The 19,903-nt window shown below is 41.9% G+C and overlaps 1 protein-coding gene across 2 annotated transcripts in view; it reads left to right on the forward strand.

Annotated features, from left to right (window-relative positions):
• The first annotated feature begins 351 nt into the window (after window positions 1–351).
• LOC147668197 (uncharacterized) overlaps window positions 352–19,903 on the forward strand; it is a 153,759-nt gene continuing 134,207 nt past the window's right edge. For both annotated transcript variants that reach the window (XR_015304147.1, XM_086948712.1), the window contains exon 1: window positions 352–451. The gene's annotated coding sequence lies outside the window, so the exon portion shown is untranslated. The remainder of the gene's footprint in view (window positions 452–19,903) is intronic.

The following is a 19,903-nucleotide window of genomic DNA, read 5'->3' on the forward strand; positions in this document are numbered from 1 at the left end:
CGGCGGGATGCCTGGCTTTCACCTTGTGGATACCCTGCCGGGGTATCTCACAGGGGAATACCAGGACGGGTTCCCTAAGCAAGCGCATAGATGCCTGCGATGTGGGCGATTTGCGCTATATAAATACATGTACATTTACATTTACATTTACATTACAGACTGTAAATGATTTTGACCATGGTATAGCACAGATACATCATTTTGAACGATGTCAATCACAGATGAAACAATTTTATCCAGTGTATAAATCCAAGAAGACAAAGTGTTAATGCTATAATCAAACACATCAAGAAATTTGCATAAATTATCCTGATCACATTTTTTTCTTTTTTTTTTTGTCCTCCGTGCAAAAGGTGAGATCGAGGAAGACAGCTATCCCTCTTTTCGGAACTTTACCAGCTAGGGAATTTTCTCGCCTCATCTGGTAGATGGAAGAGCTTCTCATCTTGAGGTAAGTTTGTGTCTTACGATCTACAAATTTACCGGTAAAGTCCACCATGGTATCAATCCCAAAATGTGTTTATTGCATTATGTGTAATCCTTGGACATCCCTTCCTACCCTACCTCTACTCTCCGTCTTGGAGTTTGTTCCCATATCTCCCAGAATTTCGTTCGGTTACTTCCTTCTCTGCTAAAGTACTATTTCTTAATCTTACACACTGAGGTCAGCCAGTCCTGTAATGTCGAGGGGGGGTGGGGGTTGCAAGTATCTACTTTATACATATCTCCCGTCTGGCGAGAAGAATTAGTACAAACAATAGTTTATTTTGCTTTTTGTTTAAACAAGGTACAGCCCGCTTTCACTCATAGTTCCAAAAATAGTTATATCTGTGCTTACCTCAATGTCTTGTCCCAAGACTTCACTTATAACATTACCCACGTTGGACCAGAATAGATGGAGTGGAGGGCACTGCCGAAACATATGGATGTCGTTTGCATTTATTTCTCCACACTTTGGACATCTTTTCACCACTTACTTGTTCATCTTTGTCAGCCTTTCTGGCGACCAGTATGCCCTCTGTAGTGTAAAAATATGTTTTTTCCTAAGAGGTGCAGATTTTATTACACGCCATAATGTAGAAAAGGATACTTGCATAGATGTTGTAAGTCCTGTGATGGCAGGTCTTTCTTCCATAACTCTAGTGGTAGAGTAAGATCTCCTGCTTGGATCATAAGTCAATACCATTTTGATACTTCCTTTCGCACTGGATCACTTTGTAGTTCTTCCTCGAGCTCCATATTCTCATCCTGATATTTCTCCATGCCTTTTGCCCAGCTTGTCAGTTGGTAATACTTGAATCTTTGAAGTTCCCACCCATACTCGCTAGTAGAGACTCCCAGCTTGTCAAAGCTCCTGCTTGTATTAGCTGTCCCCACTTTGCTATACCTGCGTTCTTTATGGGGACTGCCAGAACGTCTTTCAGACATTTTGGGCTACCTGGGGATTCCCAGATAGGTGCAAAGGTACTATAGTATGGAATTTCTAGTACTTGCTTAACCTGGTACCAGAGTTAAAGGCTGCACCTAAAACTTCCAGCTTGATTATTTTTTAAGTACTTTGGGTGGCCAAATTTGTATAGACAGAAGTCCCCTTCCACTATCACTTTGTAATACGGGGCATAGAGAGAATGTTCCTTGAGTAGTACCCTGATATTCTTGAACTGGAAAACCCTGTAGTAATATAGAAGGTCAGGCTAGCGATACCTCCTTGATCTTCTCTCCTACGTAGTTTTTTCAGGCGATTCTTACTCTTTTCTAGGTTCATATGAAACGTTTAGTTCACCTTGTATCTTTTTGATCCACTGCAGTTTAAATTCTAGAGGAATAGTATTAAAAATAAAAGAGAATTTGGGTAGGATAGCCATCTTAATTACATTGGATCTCCCCATGAAAGACAATGGTAAACCACTCCAGGTTCTTAGCAGCTTACTTGTCTCTTTCACTTTAATCTCGAAGTTTACTTGCGCAATTTTGTCAATGTTTTTTAGTATCTCTATTTCCAGATACTTAATTCTATTCTTTACTAAGGGAGATGGTATAGGGGTATTCCAGTCCATGATTTCCGTTTTTTGGTGGTTGACTTGGTACCCCGAAACCTCTCCAAATTCATTTTGCAGTTTTGTAATATTAGGTAAGGATACCTTCAGGTTACAAGTAAACACCATTAAGTCATCTTCATATAATGCCACTTTCTTTTCCCATCCTTGAAAGTTAAACAGGGTTATTCCTTGTGAAGATCTTATGGCGTTAGCCACGGGCTCAATATATAGGTTGATTAAAAAAGGCGAAAGTGGACAACTTTGGTTAGTGCCTCTTCTGATTTTTATTTCTTTAGTAAGGCTGCCATTTATCAGAATTTTTGCCACTGGGGATGTGTATATGTTTATTACTGCTTTAAAAAAATTCTCTCCTAAGCCAAATTGTGTTATTACTTTGCAAAGAAACATCCAGTTTACTCGGGCAAAGGCCTTCGCGGCGTCAAAAGTAAGAATTGTGAGAGGAATATTCTCTTGAGTGGCAATGTCAATAGTGTCAATCAATGTGTGTGTATTGCCATGCAGCTGTCTCCCCTTAATGAATCCTTTCTGGTCTCCATGGCTCAAATTGCTTGTAGTAAGACCTAATATTGTTGCCAAGATCTGCGTGCAAATTTTATAATCCTTGTTTATGAGGGATATAGGTCTGTTTGATTCACACTTCAAAGGGTCTTCAAAGGGTCTTTTCCTGGCTTTGGAATTAGAGTAATAGTGGCATCATTCAAGGAATTTGAAAGAGTAAACCCTTTGAGAAAGATCTTGTTTATCAGAATAACCAATATGGGGCCCAGTATTTCTTTTAACCCCTTGGCGCGCAGCGCTAATTCCACGGCGGTGCTGGAGCGTTGGAGGGTGAGAGATCGATGCCATGCTCGTGACGGAACCAGGCCGTCATGAGTCACGGGCGAGCTGTGCTCATGACGGCGTGGTTCCATCACGACTCCGCCCACTTACTAATTCACCCGTACAGGTGGGGATTCAGTGACATGTGGGCGAAGCGGCCGCAGCATGGAAGAACCACGCCGTCATGGGCACACGCCGCCCGTGGCTCATGATGGTGTGGTTCCATCATAAGCAGGGAAGGGGTTTAGACCATATGTAACTTGTTTGGTAGTGGATCTGGGCCCGCTGCCTTCCCTCTTTTTAGTTTTTTCAACACCTCAATCACTTCTTCTGTGGTCATTTTTGAGTTGAGTGTTTCCCTATCTTCTGCTTCTAAAGTAGGGACACCCGACTTGCTCGGGTAGGAGTCAACTTGTTTGTTAGACTCCTCCAGAACCTCATTATTTAGGGATAGAAAAAAATCAGTGCACACCTTCTCGATCCCTGAGTCATCTACTTCCTGTTTACCCAGATTATCTCTTTGTATTTTACATGCTAGGAGTTTCCCACTGCCTTCCGCATATTCGTAGGTCAATAGCTTACCATTGTTTGCTGATTGTTTCATCTAGTATATTAGTCAAATCATTTTTTTTTCTCATGTAAATCTTCTATTTTTTCCTGATCTTGTATAGACAGCGCTACCTCAAGTTTTCTTTGTTGGTCTAGAATTCTGGCTTTTAGTTGGCAAATTTTGTGTCTAACCATCTTATTCCTTAAAGCAGCCAAACCAATTAAAGCCTCCCTAATCACTGCTTTATTGGCATCCCAGACTTTTGTTTAGGGGTTTGGCTGTTAATATTGATTTTAAAGTATTCTTCGGTTATTGATTTCAGCTTGCCTATGATCTGCTGATCTAGAAAAAGGGTGCATCTACGGTCCATCTGGATGTTACCTGGGATTTCCCTGTTTTTATTGCCATGTAGACTAGGGAGTGGTCAGATAAATGTAAGGGTATATGTTCAACCTTTTTAACATTATTATTTAAGATTTTATCTATTAGGAAAAAGTCAATCCTCGATGCATGACCTTACTCTTTAGGTCGTGCATGCGCTGCTCGCCTTGGCGAGAGCTATAGTTGTTGTTTTTCTGTCTGTGTTCTTTGGAAGCTGGGTTTGTGTCCACCCTGTCTCCTTTAGGCCCTGCCCACCCTGACTGGAGATTCTGCTCACGCACGGCATCAATGCAACACAGGACCTTCAGGCAGTCTCCTAACACAGCCCGCAGCCTACCCATTCACCGCTGTGTCCCACATGTGCAGCCAAGTCCTCCGGCAGTGCAACAGGTCTGCTGCCGAAGCCCTGGAGCAGCGCTTCCGACGCGTCTTTTTCGGCGTGCCTGCCCAGACATGGCATGTGCACGCGCCTGGACTCCTCTTTGCCGTCTCTTCTTTGCCCTGCCTGCACGTGACTGGACAGGGCATGTGCATGCGCCTGGACTCCTCTTTGCCGTCTCCTCTTTGCCGTGCCTGCAAGCGCCCGGACAGGGCATGTGCACGCGCCTGGACTCCTCTTTGTCTCCTCATGTTTGCTTTGCGGGCTCGGCACGCTTTCACTTTTTCTTCTCAGGAGGCATTAGCCCAAACACAGTGGCTTAAAAGGCGGCAGCGCAAGAGGCCATCCTTTTTGTTCTATTTTGTAAAGTTGTTTTCCATGCAGCAAATCCGCCTGCTTGGAACCTTGCCACTGCATGCCACTTAAAACCACCATCAGCCAAATGATAGCACAACATAAACCGCATTAATCCCGGAAATCGACTTCAGCTGCGGCGCCACGAAGACATTTAAACCTGGACAAAACCATTACAAACACCTATATAGTTCCTGTAGTGGCCAAGTTGGTGGAGCTGCAGGTCCTGAGCTGTGACAAAGTAAGTAAGGAAACGGGGGACACGGCTGCCAATCCCAAACCTGCGGGACTTGCACTGGTGACTACCACACGGTCACATCCCTCTCTCCACCCCCCCTTTAATCATTACCTTTTAATCATAACTAGAGTGAGACTGTAAGCCGGACCCACCCCAGGGGCTCATGGAGTCAGACTATTTGAACATAAGAGAAGGCCTTTTTGTTTTCCATGTTTCATGAGCACTAAAGTCACCAATTGACCACATTGACATTTTCAAAGTGATAGCACGGTACCCCATAATTCCAAAACGGCAACTAAGTATCACATGCCGAGACGTACCGCATTATTCCGACTAAAGGCACGACGATACTAAGTCACGTTGAAATTTACAGTGCCTTATCGTATTTCTTACTCTTGATGTATGTGTGTCTTTCTATGTTTGTCCATTTTGTACCTTTGCAGGTAAAACTCTAGAGGAAACCATCCTCTTACACTTCTCGCACCTTAGCATGTGCGTCACATAGCAGCCTGTACACACTCTGTAGACTCCTGTTTTAATTCACAAACTCAAATAATGGTCCTGATGAAAGCCAGTTTTACCACAAGGCCTGTCTGAAAGTAGTTGACCACACTGCATGTGAGAGCCCATGATTACCTCCAAATCACATCCACAGCATTTCTTTTAAATACTGCGAAGAGCCCACAAATAAAAAACCCCTGTGGACCGTGGGACCATTTGGACAGTTTTTTATTCCACACTCCCAACACCATCACTGCACACTCACCTACCACAGTCCGCTCCGCTGTAAACACATCCCAGCACACCCGAGGCACATTCGGTGCCCTTGGTGTGGCCCAATGATGAAGCATGCCACCAACTAGGTTGGTGGGTGAAGGCCTTCATATAAAAAAAATGTAATTTTCCCAGCCGTTTGTGAGCCCCCTGTAAGCGATCTTGGCAGCGGCTCTCCATGACCAGTGCAGCTCTTTAACTGCTGCCCACACGCCGCCTCTGTGTACGCGCATTCCCACAATTTCTCGAGGGTCAGGTATACTGAGCGTAAACCCGGTGGAAGCATTAGAAAAGCGTAACTGACACGCATTGGTACTTATTGGCCACATCCACTAGCCAAATTGATTACTGTCTGAGGAGTTAATAGTACCATCCCAAACGTATGGAATAGTTGCAAATGGAACTTGATCAGGAGATAAGTGATATGAATATTGTGAAGGAAAACCTTGTGGGAACTCCGTTCCGTTCTTCGTCGCAGCAATAGCCGCAAGAATATCACTATCCATTATAGACATGGACTTCGTAACTGCTGCTACTGAACATGTGTTAACTGCCGATTTGGTTGCCTCATCAGCCAAAGAATTACCAACAGCATGTGCTCCGACACGCTGATGGCCAAGTGTAAGTGACAAACGTTCCTTAAGTTCGGCCACTCAAACCCAAAGCGTTAAATGCTTTATTGCGCTACCTTTAGAGTGTCAATACTCATTCTGAGACCAAAAGAATACATTTTCATTGGAAGCCTGCATACAGTAGAAGGAATCGCACACAACAAGAGTGGGTACATCAGGATCAGTGAATTCTAGAGGTAGTAACTGTGTGTTCACAATGGAAGATTTAAACTCACCATCAACAATTGAGCCTGCCACTATAGCGCAGGCGGCTGAATAAGCATGCTCAGACCAAATGGCTGGCTGAGCAGAACCGTCAGTATGGATGATACATATGTACTGATCAAGAGGAAGCAAAGACAATGGAGGAGGATGAGCATGTTCATATTGTAAAAACTCCTGTGTCTGCAAAGAGGGATCAAAGATAAACGTGACATCAGCCGATGTCAAGGAACTTGCCCATTGTATAGAATTGGGGAAGTAAAGCTTTAGAATTTGGAGCACTCGCCTTTGTCACTGCTTCCAAAGCAGGTACTGGCGAGACCATAAGAATGTGTTTTCCCTACGCCAGAGAACGTTCTTTCAGAATCGCCATCTGCACAGCCGTCAAAGATTTTTTAACCCTGGAAAAGCGCATTTCTGCTGATGTGTAGATTTGCAAACTATTGGTACTGTGTCACACTCACTGAACGTTAAATAAGTGAAACCTACAGTCCCTTGCACAATTCTTATGACCAAGTTTGTAGAATTTCACATGTTACAAAACACAAAAGAGCAGATCAAGTCTGAGAGAGGTGTGTGCCTGCAGTAGCAGCCGTGTGGTACTAATGGTGAGTACGTGAAACAAAGGGTGCCAGACATAAAGACTGTTGGTGGCAGGAGGCTGAAAAAATTCCCATCAGACCACCCATGTGGTGGAGTTTACGTCACGTGGGAATTACTGATCATGCCATCCCAAGTCCGACCAAATAGTGCCGGTACGGGAATAGATGTCAAAAAATACAATCATTATGTGCATCCTAAAGTGATGTGAGTTGAGAAAGTGCAGTGCTCAAAAAATCATAATAATTAAAATTGGCTACTCAGACTCCAAAGGACGTTCAAACTAGAAGTCTGAGTGTCAAAGATTAAAAACACGCTAGGTAGTAAGACTACCCTATGGCGCTAGGCAATGTGGTCGACATGTTTCAGCCTTAGGGGCATCTGACCCGGCTTTCTTCAGGACCTTTGACAACAATTATAGCTACTGCAACTACAAATGAAATGTCATAGTGAAAAATAACAAACATGTACTTGAAAAGTTACATATATATCAGGAATTTGGAATACTTAAATGTCCACTGGAGGGAGAGTAATAAATCTTCTTCCTATCAGAAAAACCAGAAAGACAGAATGTCAAGCAACACCAAGTATCACATAAACACCATAGCACACACACAGAAAGACAATACAGACACACCTGCATGAATAATTTACATTCTGCATTTGAGAAAAGCATAATAGCTTAATCACATTGAGGGATTTCCTCGCAGTGATACTCACCCAGCTTTGTGTGGGTGATAGCCTCACCTCACCCGGCAACCGCTCAGGAGTATGAGGCCCCGCTCTGTAGTGTAGAAAAAGGCACAGTAAGCACACAACTTTACCGTGCCTGACCAATTGCTCTACACTTAAAATCCAACAGACGTGTGGTAGTTACCCCTCTGCCGAGCCCAACACAGACAATCATCAAAGTTTACAAGGAGTGTATGGGAATCGCACATTTCATGATATTGGTCATGTTGCAAGGCAATGTCCTGATACTACTGGGTGCCTCTGGAAAACTTTACTTGAAGTGATTATCCTTCATCCATGCAAAGAATAAGACCCATTTACAACCATGGCCTATTTGCAACCAAGGTGCCTAAATATTGGATGGCTGTCTCGACATCCACCCTTAAGTAGCTACCTGAGCCTGTCTCAATGCTAAGATACTTGACTGCAAAGGAATAACAGAGAAATAACAAGGAGCAAGGCCAACACCCCAACGAATAGTAGTGGGGACCAGGGGCCACATTGGCTCCCCTCTCTGTGACTGACTCAATAGCATAACCTACTGAGAGGGGCTACACTACAGAAAAGTCAAAGCCCTAAACGTCTTACCTCTCCGTCGGTGCCTCGGAGCCAATGGCGAGCGGAAGTGGAGGCAAGTTGCAGCAAAGCCCTTCCTCCTTAAGTAGTCACCCCACGTGAGGCAACGAGTCCTCCAACCTATACCAAATAGGCAGGAACGCGCAAGGTCCCGCGGGAGAAACCACTAACTAGTGGCGCATGCGTGGAGAGGTGACAGACACTACTCTCTCGCGCATGTGCAGACAGCAGTTACCGCAAAACCCCGAGAGAACAGCTAGAGAAGTTAGCCATGTAATATTACGTTGTGTGGCCCGCAGCAGATAAGAACTGCTGTTTCAATAATTTGCCTTTTTAATTTATATATGCGTTAGTTTCAAAGATAAATTAGTGATTTCCCTAGATATGAACGTCGCTAAGGACACGTATATGCCCCTAGGGGAGATTTTGCTCTACTGATATGAGCTTAGCAGATCACATCGGATCGGGTTCAACAGTATATGTCACTGTAATTACAAAAAGGATAGTGAGACGGCATCTCCCGTAATGGAGATCACCAATATCAGATGGAATGGAACGTCATACTCCATCACTTGTGTCGAGCGTTGGAAAATGATGTGATCATATATCAAAAGGGGGACATGATCTTAAAGCCCGTGCCATACAGGGGGACAATTATCAGGGCGGTGACTAGTCAGCTGACTATTCATAGAGAGGAGAAAATAATGTCTGGACTAGATTCAAGACTACTAAATAGGGCATATATATCATCATGTGTCACTCTGTGGTAAAAAAGATTTTACTTATGAGCAGTGATGAAAAACAGTGAAGGCAGACAGAAGGGCAACACACACAATTGGGTTGGATGAGCTAAAAGGTGCAAACTATACTGTGTTTGCTTCCTAGTTTAATAGACCCGCAATTGGAAGTTGCACTAAATACTGAAAAACAAGAAGGGTGTGTGGAGGGTCAGGGGGACTGTTTAATGACCTGTCTGCTCGCTCCCCTATATCAAGATACAAAACACAAAAGAGCAGATCAAGTCTGAGAGAGGTGTGTGCCTGCAGTAGCAGCCGTGTGGTACTAATGGTGAGTACGTGAAACAAAGGGTGCCAGACATAAAGACTGTTGGTGGCAGGAGGCTGAAAAAATTCCCATCAGACCACCCATGTGGTGGAGTTTACGTCACGTGGGAATTACTGATCATGCCATCCCAAGTCCGACCAAATAGTGCCGGTACGGGAATAGATGTCAAAAAATACAATCATTATGTGCATCCTAAAGTGATGTGAGTTGAGAAAGTGCAGTGCTCAAAAAATCATAATAATTAAAATTGGCTACTCAGACTCCAAAGGACGTTCAAACTAGAAGTCTGAGTGTCAAAGATTAAAAACACGCTAGGTAGTAAAACTACCCTATGGCGCTAGGCAATGTGGTCGACATGTTTCAGCCTTAGGGGCATCTGACCCGGCTTTCTTCAGGACCTTTGACAACAATTATAGCTACTGCAACTACAAATGAAATGTCATAGTGAAAAATAACAAACATGTACTTGAAATGTTACATATATATCAGGAATTTGGAATACTTAAATGTCCACTGGAGGGAGAGTAATAAATCTTCTTCCTATCAGAAAAACCAGAAAGACAGAATGTCAAGCAACACCAAGTACCACATAAACACCATAGCACACACACAGAAAGACAATACAGACACACCTGCATGAATAATTTACATTCTGCATTTGAGAAAAGCATAATAGCTTAATCACATTGAGGGATTTCCTCGCAGTGATACTCACCCAGCTTTGTGTGGGTGATAGCCTCACCTCACCCGGCAACCGCTCGCGACTATGACATTTCATTTGTAGTTGCAGTAGCTATAATTGTTGTCAAAGGTCCTGAAGAAAGCCGGGTCAGATGCCCCTAAGGCTGAAACATGTCGACCACATTGCCTAGCGCCATCGGGTAGTCTTACTACCTAGCGTGTTTTTAATCTTTGACTCTCAGACTTCTAGTTTGAACGTCCTTTGGAGTCTGAGTAGCCAATTTTAATTATTATGATTATGAGCACTGCACTTTCTCAACTCACATCACTTTAGGATGCACATAATGATTGTATTTTTTGACATCTATTCCCGTACCGGCACTATTTGGTCGGACTTGGGATGGCATGATCAGTAATTCCCACGTGACGTAAACTCCACCACATGGGTGGTCTGATGGGAATTTTTTCAGCCTCCTGCCACCAACAGTCTTTATGTCTGGCACCCTTTGTTTCACGTACTCACCATTAGTACCACACGGCTGCTACTGCAGGCACACACCTCTCTCAGACTTGATCTGCTCTTTTGTGTTTTATATCTTGATATAGGGGATCGAGCAGACAGGTCATTAAACAGTCCCCCTGACCCTCCACACACCCTTCTTGTTTTTCAGAATTTCACATGTTAACAAGAAGTTAGTCGCAAGCAGATCAGACTGCAAAGACCAAAGTATTTCAGTGTGTTTCTGATGCCAGCTGGAAGACGAGAAAGTGGGTTGTATCAACGTGTAAAGCAGTTTTATATGCTGGGCATAATCAGGACTGTATGTCCTCCCAAAGTTTAAAAATCCCAGCAAGGATTGCAGTTTTTTCAAAGTAGATGGAGGTTGCAATTGTGCATAGTTCTCCAGAAAGTGGAGGGCCAACCCCCTACCTTCATTATTCAGTTGGTATCCCAGGAAAAGCACCGACAAGCAGGCGATATGGAATTTTGCAAAGTTGAATTTGTTACCCAAGTTGGCAATACTCAGTATGATACGATCTACGTGCACAAGATGCGGTAATAATTCATCATCCATCAACTAGATGTCATTGACTTAACCGATTCTAATTATATTAGCCATTTTTATGCTTCTGGACATTTGTTAAAAAGATTTCAATTTTGGTTCTTTTGGACATGTGTCAGAAACTTGAAATGGTTTATGTCATCCTGATTTGATTCCAACTATGTTAGCCATTCAGGTTCTTTTGGGCATTTGCAAAAAATTTGAGTATGTTGTTGTATTTCTATCTAGGACCCTAATTCCATATTCCCGATTCATGCCCTTATATGGTTATAACAAATAATATCTTTATAAAGGCATAGGAATCATATCCATATTTAGTAATAGCCCATGCAGTCCAAACACGGCAAGGCTACTCCCATAGACTCCTAGAAAGCAAAACACGTTCTTTAAACAAACCAAAACCTACAGCAGCCCGGGAATTCCCCCTGCTTTTGTTTTGATTTGCACAAGAACTCCTGGAGTCCAGAAAGAACTGTTAGTTCTTAGTGACGTCTTATGTCCAACCTTACGTCAAACCCGGCACCTTTCAGGTATAAATATACCAATGTTACCTTAAGCAAACACAGAGCGACGTTTTACTTGCCCGGGAGCCCAGCTGTTGCTAGAGCCAAAGGAAACCGCCCCTCCCTTCGACGCACTGAGAGAGACGCTGTCTTTTTCTTCAGCCGAGAAAATCCAGCTCCGGTGTTCCCAAGTCACCCTTGCGGGTTGCTGGGAGATCGAGTCCTGAGAAGCGAGATACAAGACCTCCTACATTCTATAGCCAAGGTACGGAGCTGATTAAAACCTTAGAGAGAATTCTTGATTCCGATTCTTGGCAAAAACCTAACTTAACTTAAAACTGCAACTTACTTACTCCTTCCCACGTATTAGGCTTAGGTCAGGTACACCGGGGTAGGCGTATCTTAGAAGCACCAGTTGAGTTCATTAGTCAATGTTTTTATGTATGTATATATTTTATCCATTTTAAAGTATCATATGGCTAAGAAACCATATCAATGCTTTTACAGTGTTATTTCATAATACTACTTTTACTGTACGCACTTTACTTTATAATAAGTATTGCAATTGTGGCAATTCATTTCTCTTGCATGAGAAAGAAGACTGCTCAATAAAATAACCCCTTTTATTGAAAACGCCCGTCTCTCTATTTCTCTGCACTCTGTGAAATTAAGCATGCACGATTGACTGAGTGAAATAGTTGTCTATTGTTTTCACACGACTCTAGAGATAGACTCTTTATTCTGAGGGAGCAAAGTTGTCATGTTTATGCGGTTGTCAGAAACGAATCCCTTCTTGTCTAAATCAGGACGGTTAACCCTTTCCTGAACATTCAAGAACGTTTTTAGTGACCTCTGAGCTAGCTGGCAAAACTAATTAAGTCTAACATAATCAGTAGAGACCTAGATGACCTCAGTCCTACGTCTACACTGCTGTTTATGTTATTCCTATGTGCAGAGCCTATTGGGAATATAGGAACTTCACTACATGGCGCCCAACGTTTGGTAAAGGCGATAATGTAACGCAAGACACTAGAGTAACTCCGTCGTGCTTTTCACACAGACCCCTTTTTCCGTAAAAACTCCAAAAGACGTCTGGAGTTGGTAAAAAGGTTACTATCCGCCTGAACTTAGTAGGACGAGAATCCTATGTATTCGTATTTGGTATAGTCAACGTTGAAGGATAGAGTGTTCCAAAATATTGTGCACCTAATCTTTGTTTCCTTGAAACTTGCTCTGCAACATAAACATTTTTGGTCAATAAAATGACGGAAAGTGAAGAAGAAAGAGATAGAGAAGCTTTAGCAACTCAACTCATAGCGGAAGACACAAGTCTCCGACAAGAAGACCCGAATGCTATAATCATTCCGGTCAATATAAGAAAAACTATAACTCTTAAACTTATAGAAAATGGACTATCACCAAGAGGTGGTACGGTCATATTCGTGATAGAGGCACATGAGTATCGGCAGACAGAGGTATTCTATTCATGGATACATTTTCCAGCAGCACACGCTATGACAAAAGATTTCCACTATTACAAAATAGAGGAACCTCCGGATGTATACACTCCTTTCGAGGACGTTGAAATCCCACTAACTTACAAAGAGCACCTGCTCTGGTTTAATGGCGCCCTAAAACATCAAAATCACATCACCAGGCACGGTCCACTAGGTAGACCAGGAGCCACGTGGCCGGTTCTAGCCAGCTACACACCACATCCCGACATTGAAACAATGTCAAGCGAAGAACTCCTAGTTAAACTAAAAGAATTAACAAAGGCATACAGAGAATTAGTTCAATTGGCAAGGGACGATATAACAGACCAACCATTTGAACTTGCCAGAATCATAGAAAAATCCTATGAAGAACTAGGAAGAGATAGTTTGGGTGGGAATCCAATAAAACCCCAACAAACTGAAAATCCTGAAAAAACATTTATTAAAAATAATCTAAACACTCCAAAAAAGAGTTGGGATGGTAATAAACAATCCACTCCCAAGGAAAAACGATTCCAGTCCAGAGGAAGGTCTCCTCAACGGAGAGAAAGATCTCCTGGCCGAGAAGGCAAGTCTCCCCAAAGGGAACCCTCTGAGAAAAGATACAACCTTGGAGATAGGGATAAATTGAGAAAACCTGATAGATATCAAGATATTGATACATGTCCCTCTCGATCTTTTCAGACTTCCTCACAGAAATCGGAAAGAAGAGGACGGTCAGAACACAAAGAAGTCCAAAGACCAGGAACCTTCTCATCAAAGTAAAAAATTACATTATCCAAAGAAGAAGGTAGCCAGTATTAAAATTAAACATGCTGAGGATTCTGAGGACACAACTGAAAACGGAGAGTGGGCCCAGACAATGCCAGACAGCGCAGCAGAAGTAACCATAGCTTGCAAGATCCTGATGAATCTTCTGGAGACAGTGGACACGAATGAATACATTCAGGTGGAAACTGCAGACACGCGAGTTAGCGTGCCCCATAAACTATATGAAATAACATTACGTATAGAGGGAGATAAAACTAGGAAAATAAAAGGTCTCTTTTGGGAGAATCTATCTAAAGGCTATGACATCCTGTTAGCTGAAAAAGACTGGCCACCAGAGTTTGTCAGGGAGTGCCCTCATGGCGAAGAAATGATTATGCCTGCCTTCTCGAATCACATTCCAATTCATAAAAAATACACATTCCCACTGCTTTATACAAAAATCATGTAGGATGGGATGAAGACTCTCCTCCCCACAAAAAATGCAGTTAAAAAATCAACCCACTGCACAAAGGCAGTACCCAGTTAAACAAGAAGCTAAAAAGCAAGTCAGGGAGATCTTAGATCAACTTGAATATCAAGGGGTGATTGAAACATGCACCGCACAAATGAACAATCCTTTGTTTCCTGTCTCGAAGCCAGACGATTCATATCGTCTAGTTTTGGACTACAGACATTTAAACTCCTGCTGCAAAACTTTTGCAGTACAAAACTCACATAGTGCAGTACTAATGAACAACATTGTGCGCAAAAAATATAAAACGACATTAGATATCTCTAATAGATTCTTCTGTCAAAACATTGCACCTGAAAGCAGGTATTTGACCGCTTTCTCAATAATGGGGTCGCAAAAACAATGTTGGCGACTCCCACAGGGATTCAAGAATAGCCCAGGATTATTCTCAGCAGGGGTAACAGAGTTACTACAAATATATGATGATGAGGCATTATCCTATGTCGATGACATCTATCTTACAGACGATGACCTGGAGGCTCACTTAAAAAAGAGTGAACACCATAATACTTGGGTTCGCATTAGAGGGTTACAAATTCAACTTTAAAAAGTCAAGAATTGCCCATCTAACAGTCCTATTTTTAGGATATGAATTATCAAGTGAAGGCAAAAGTCTGGCAGACAACTTCCTAGAGAAGTGTGCAGTACTCCAAGCACCAAAAACGCTGAAAAATTTACAATCCAATACTAGGTTTCCTGAATTTCGGTAGAACATACATTCTGAATTATGCAGAGAGGGTTAAACCTCTCTGTGAATTAATAAAACCTGATTTCAAACCAATAAATTGGACTCAGAAACACACAGAAATTTTAAGATCATTACGAACAGACATGTTAGCTAAAACAAAATTGCAAACTCGCGAAAACGTACGCAAACTTGTAATCCGAGTTATCCCAGGAAGATGCGGATTCACATACCTGACCTCTAATGAGGGGGAAACGGTGCCAATAGCTTACAAATCACACTTGTACACACAAGCTGAAATGAAATTCAGTTCAACTGAAAAAATTCTAATAGCAGTTCAAACTGCTGTAGCAAAAGAAAGAGCCCTAGCCCAAGGCAAAAGAATATCTGTTTTTACAGCAGAATCAGCCCTTGAGGCATTAACAAGTCCACACAATCTGAATACAGTGGCATTAGATCCAAAATGGATACAATGGGAAAATTCTCTTGCTGCAGAAGATGTGAAATACTATTTTGTCCCGAAAATGAAAAAACGAAACGATCTAGAATATCAAGAATATCCTCTGCCAATCAAAATTCTGCCTCTCGAACAATATACCTGTGTAATCTATATGGACAGATTTGCACACCATCACGGTGTAGAGAAAAAATCCTACAATGCAGCGTGCGTGATTGTTAAAGGTCGCTGGCGCTCTGGTAAATTCAGACCGATGATTACCAAAACTGAATCACTCAGAAACTGTTCAGCTCAGCGAGATGAAATAAGATCTTTAAAGATGGCACTTGAAAATGCCGATCGCGAATTCCCCACACTGATAGTGTGCGATTCGCATTACTGCGCCAAGTCATACAATAGTGATATGCAGACATGGAGCAAAAACAGTTACAAAGATGGCACAGGTGCCACAATAAAGCATAAAACGCTTTGGGAACAAGTAGTTCTTTTGCAGAAAAAACTACAAAAGACTCACGTGATACATACACTGAGTCTTCAACGTGATGGCGTTCACGTTGTAGGGAATTCATTGGCTAACAGAGCCTCAGCGGCAGCGGTTCAACCGGCTTCCATAGCCACAAAAAAGCGCTCTAAAAAACACATAGATGGAGAAACCATGCTGGCGGTAAAAGTGTCATTAAAAGGCGATTATGCAGCATTATCTCTCAACTATCCACTCAGTAATACATACATAATTGATGCAAACTCCGTTCCTTTTGCTCAAATCCCTGGAGTGGGGGATAGAGTGATTCCAAACACGAACCGGAGAGCTTTCTTGATTGAAGACGCGCACATGGGTTTGGGTCTAAGGCACCAAGAGATCTTGAAATCTCTAATAGAATTACAATCAGAATACTGGTGGCCGGGGATGAGCTTGCAAATTTACAAATTTGCAATGGATTGTCCAGACTGCAACAGAGATCGCAGTTGTGAACTGGACCAGACTATTGCCAGGACACCTTTTATTAGAAAGCATCAGGCGATCTATACGCAGAAATCCAGCCGGAGAAATGCGTCCCCATAATTATTAAGACTAGATTCACTTAAAAATGTGGCCCCAGCACTCAGCTGACTCAGAACTGTTATAAAAGATTTGCGAGTCTTTATCGGCACATACGCAAATGGCATGCTACATTCTGATCAGGGTCCTGCGTTTAGCTCTCGAGCTTACAAAGAGGCCGTGAACAGCATGGGCATTGCATTGCGGTACTCTTCTCCCTTCCATCCTGAGGGAAATGCGGTTGTGGAAAGAAAAAACCATGACATAAAGCAATCTATAACGGCGAGGGTATTAGGTTCGGGTGATGGGTGGGTCAAACATCTAATAAGTGTCCAACGTAGTCTTAATAACATGCCAAGAAATTCTCTAGGAGGTATCAGTCCGTATGAACTTTTGTTTGGTGCTAGAATGATTATCCAGGATTTGGATCATCACACTTCAGTGGTAGAAAAACCTTTGATATCAAAAGATCGTTTGGCTGTTTTACAGGACTTGAATGAAACAAGAAAGAGTCTAAGTAACATAAAGTTAAGCCAACAACCACTGAAGAACCACCTGTCCCAGCAAGACCTGTCTGGAATCCAAAGATTGGGGATCTGGTCAGAGAAAAAATCGCGGTGAAGAAGGAATTTGGACCTTCATACAGAAAAGCAGTACCTGTCTTAGCTGTCAGCGGAACAAGATCAGTAGTACTACCGCCACTTGCTGGTAAAAAGGAAAACAGAATTGTTTCCATCGACCTGGTGAAACCACAAACATGTGCCCGATAATAAATAGCAGGGCCAGTGGACTCCCAAGAAATAGCAGAAGACCAAACTTTGCTACAATCCATGAGGTTCAAACTGAGAGACTAATCACATTTGAAAAACCCGCAGTAAATAAAAAAGGACTATGCAACAAAGCCATAGAACTTGTGCCTCTTGAAACCCAAATTGCTACAATTCATGATGATACACCAATCTACAACGATGTAGCCTCAGACTATACAAATGTAACAAAAGAAAATGCAAAGATCAATGGAAATCCAGAAGCAATCCCACCAATTGACAGAACTGCATCTGGCTACTTTATCAACTTTGATGAACTTTCCGATGATCCAAGTGAACATGGAGACAGGCCAGCAACAAAAACTTTCAAAGAAAAAATAACCAAGCTTTTTCACCAACTAAAAGAAACATATCTGATTTCACCATGGATTGAATTTTGGACTATGTTAGGTGTACTTTTCCTCCTGCTTTGGCTCATCATGGTTTTATGCTTGGTTAAATTCATTGATGTAAAATATAGTACAATGGACACAGCAAGAGAGAACATCAACTTGGTCCTAAAGTCTCACAGATCCTCTCACATCGAGAAAAGAGAACTATCATCAGTGAACATCACAGCCAATCCAATACCTGGTGGTAAAGCATGGACAGAACGGACTATAAAATCTATGTCCCGATTGAGCTCTTGAAGTATCCACACCAGTTTAAGGTTTCCTTAAGTGACTTTGTGATACTAAGTTCTTTCTCTGATGATTGGGATTTTGAAAATATTAATAATATGATGTCAGATTTAGTAATGTCAGCTAAATTCACAGAACATGATTATTTGCAGGGTTCATCAAATTATGAAGAATTATACTGTTACAATCACTACGGTCATCACTATTTGCATAAATCTGCTCAACCTAGAAATGTTTTTACTTATAATCAATGGGAACATTGTCCAACTCCACCAAAAGGAAGTTCGAAGACATTTAATGGAAAATTTCCATACTTCTCAGGGTTTAACAACAGTGATCTAGAAACGTTTTATTTTAAAATGTTAAATAAGACAGCAATGAAAACAATGTTGACAAATACAAAATTGATTTATTCTGAAAAATGTTATGACAAAATGTCAACATTTGGTTTTGAATTTTGGAAAAACAACATTGAAACAAAAACCATCTGGGGAACAAAAGACTGGCAGGTACAAGGTCTAGAATCATAATTTAGAGCCTGTATGATCCCAGAACAAATAATATTCCTGAATGATACCATTCAACAAACTACTTGCCTTGGTTTAGCTAAGATAAAATACTTAAATAAACCGTCTATTCCGAAGCCCATACCTGATAGCAATAGTACTATGGATGTGGAAATAGACGTATCCCATATTTTTCACCAAAACAGAACAAATCCTGATTGGAAAAAATGGTTGATCTGGCCCACAGACATAAATAACGGTCAAGATAGATTCCTGAACAAAAGACAGGGGTTCAAACTGACTAGGCCAGTCCCAAGATATTCCCAGAGACAACATCCAGGGATAGTTACAACATACAGTGTAGGGAAATTATGCCTTGAGTGGCTACAGAAATCCACACTGGCTGAAATTAAGCAACACTTGACTTTACTTAAAGAAGGTGCTGACTTGCGAGATTTCATAATGGGACCTCGCAAACAGCGTCAAAAACGTTTCATAGCGGCCGGTATATACGCTGCATACAACGAAGCTTGGAAAGTAATGCAAATTGAAACAGCAGAAAAAATACGAGAAATTGATCGTATAAATTTAGAAAAATCACTTTCTGTAGTGGACTATGGGTTAACGACTCTGTCCTCCAGAATATATTCACTGGACAGCATTGTATCATCTGCCTTTGATATAATAGAGCAAGACTTGCTAATGTTACAACATGGTCAGTCCTAATTGCGTTCTATTGTACAGCTAGGCTGGACCTTGCAAAACCTACGTTCAGGCCACGTGCCATGGCGTCTAATCAACATAACGTCATTATTTTCTATCTTTAACCTTACTGATAAACAAATCAGTTTGGCACAAAAAGGAGCAGACTGTTCGATTCTGAGCACTGAAAAACTTGAGAGATTACCATTGACAATGTCAGAGAGACCTGTCATTGAATGGATTATACACGGAACAATTACAATTCACATAACAACTTTCCAGTTTAAATATTGCCAAGAATATATACCAGCAGGCCAGTATAAAAGGTTGGGTAAAGGATACATCAAATCAACCTGGGATTTACCTTACACACACAAATGTTATAGTGAAGGGAAAAAGGAGGTATTCCTTAGTGGTAATAATTGTAAAAAATCACTAAGCGGTACACTTCTGTGTCAAGGTATTAACTTGCATGAGCCTGCGAAGGGTCTTAAAATAACCTTTCATGTCACCTACAAGGCACTCCTGCAACACAGATAGAGCCATTTTTCAGACAGCTATCCAACGGCAACTACATTCTAATAAATGACCACAGCTGTTGTGGAATGGTTCAAGGAGAATCCTATCTCGTAACTGTTACTTCCAGGGTCATTTGCTGTATGCAAGTATTGTATCCAAAC

Source organism: Lissotriton vulgaris, unplaced genomic scaffold, assembly GCF_964263255.1.
Source record: "Lissotriton vulgaris unplaced genomic scaffold, aLisVul1.2 SCAFFOLD_2744, whole genome shotgun sequence".
NCBI lineage: Eukaryota > Metazoa > Chordata > Amphibia > Caudata > Salamandridae > Lissotriton > Lissotriton vulgaris.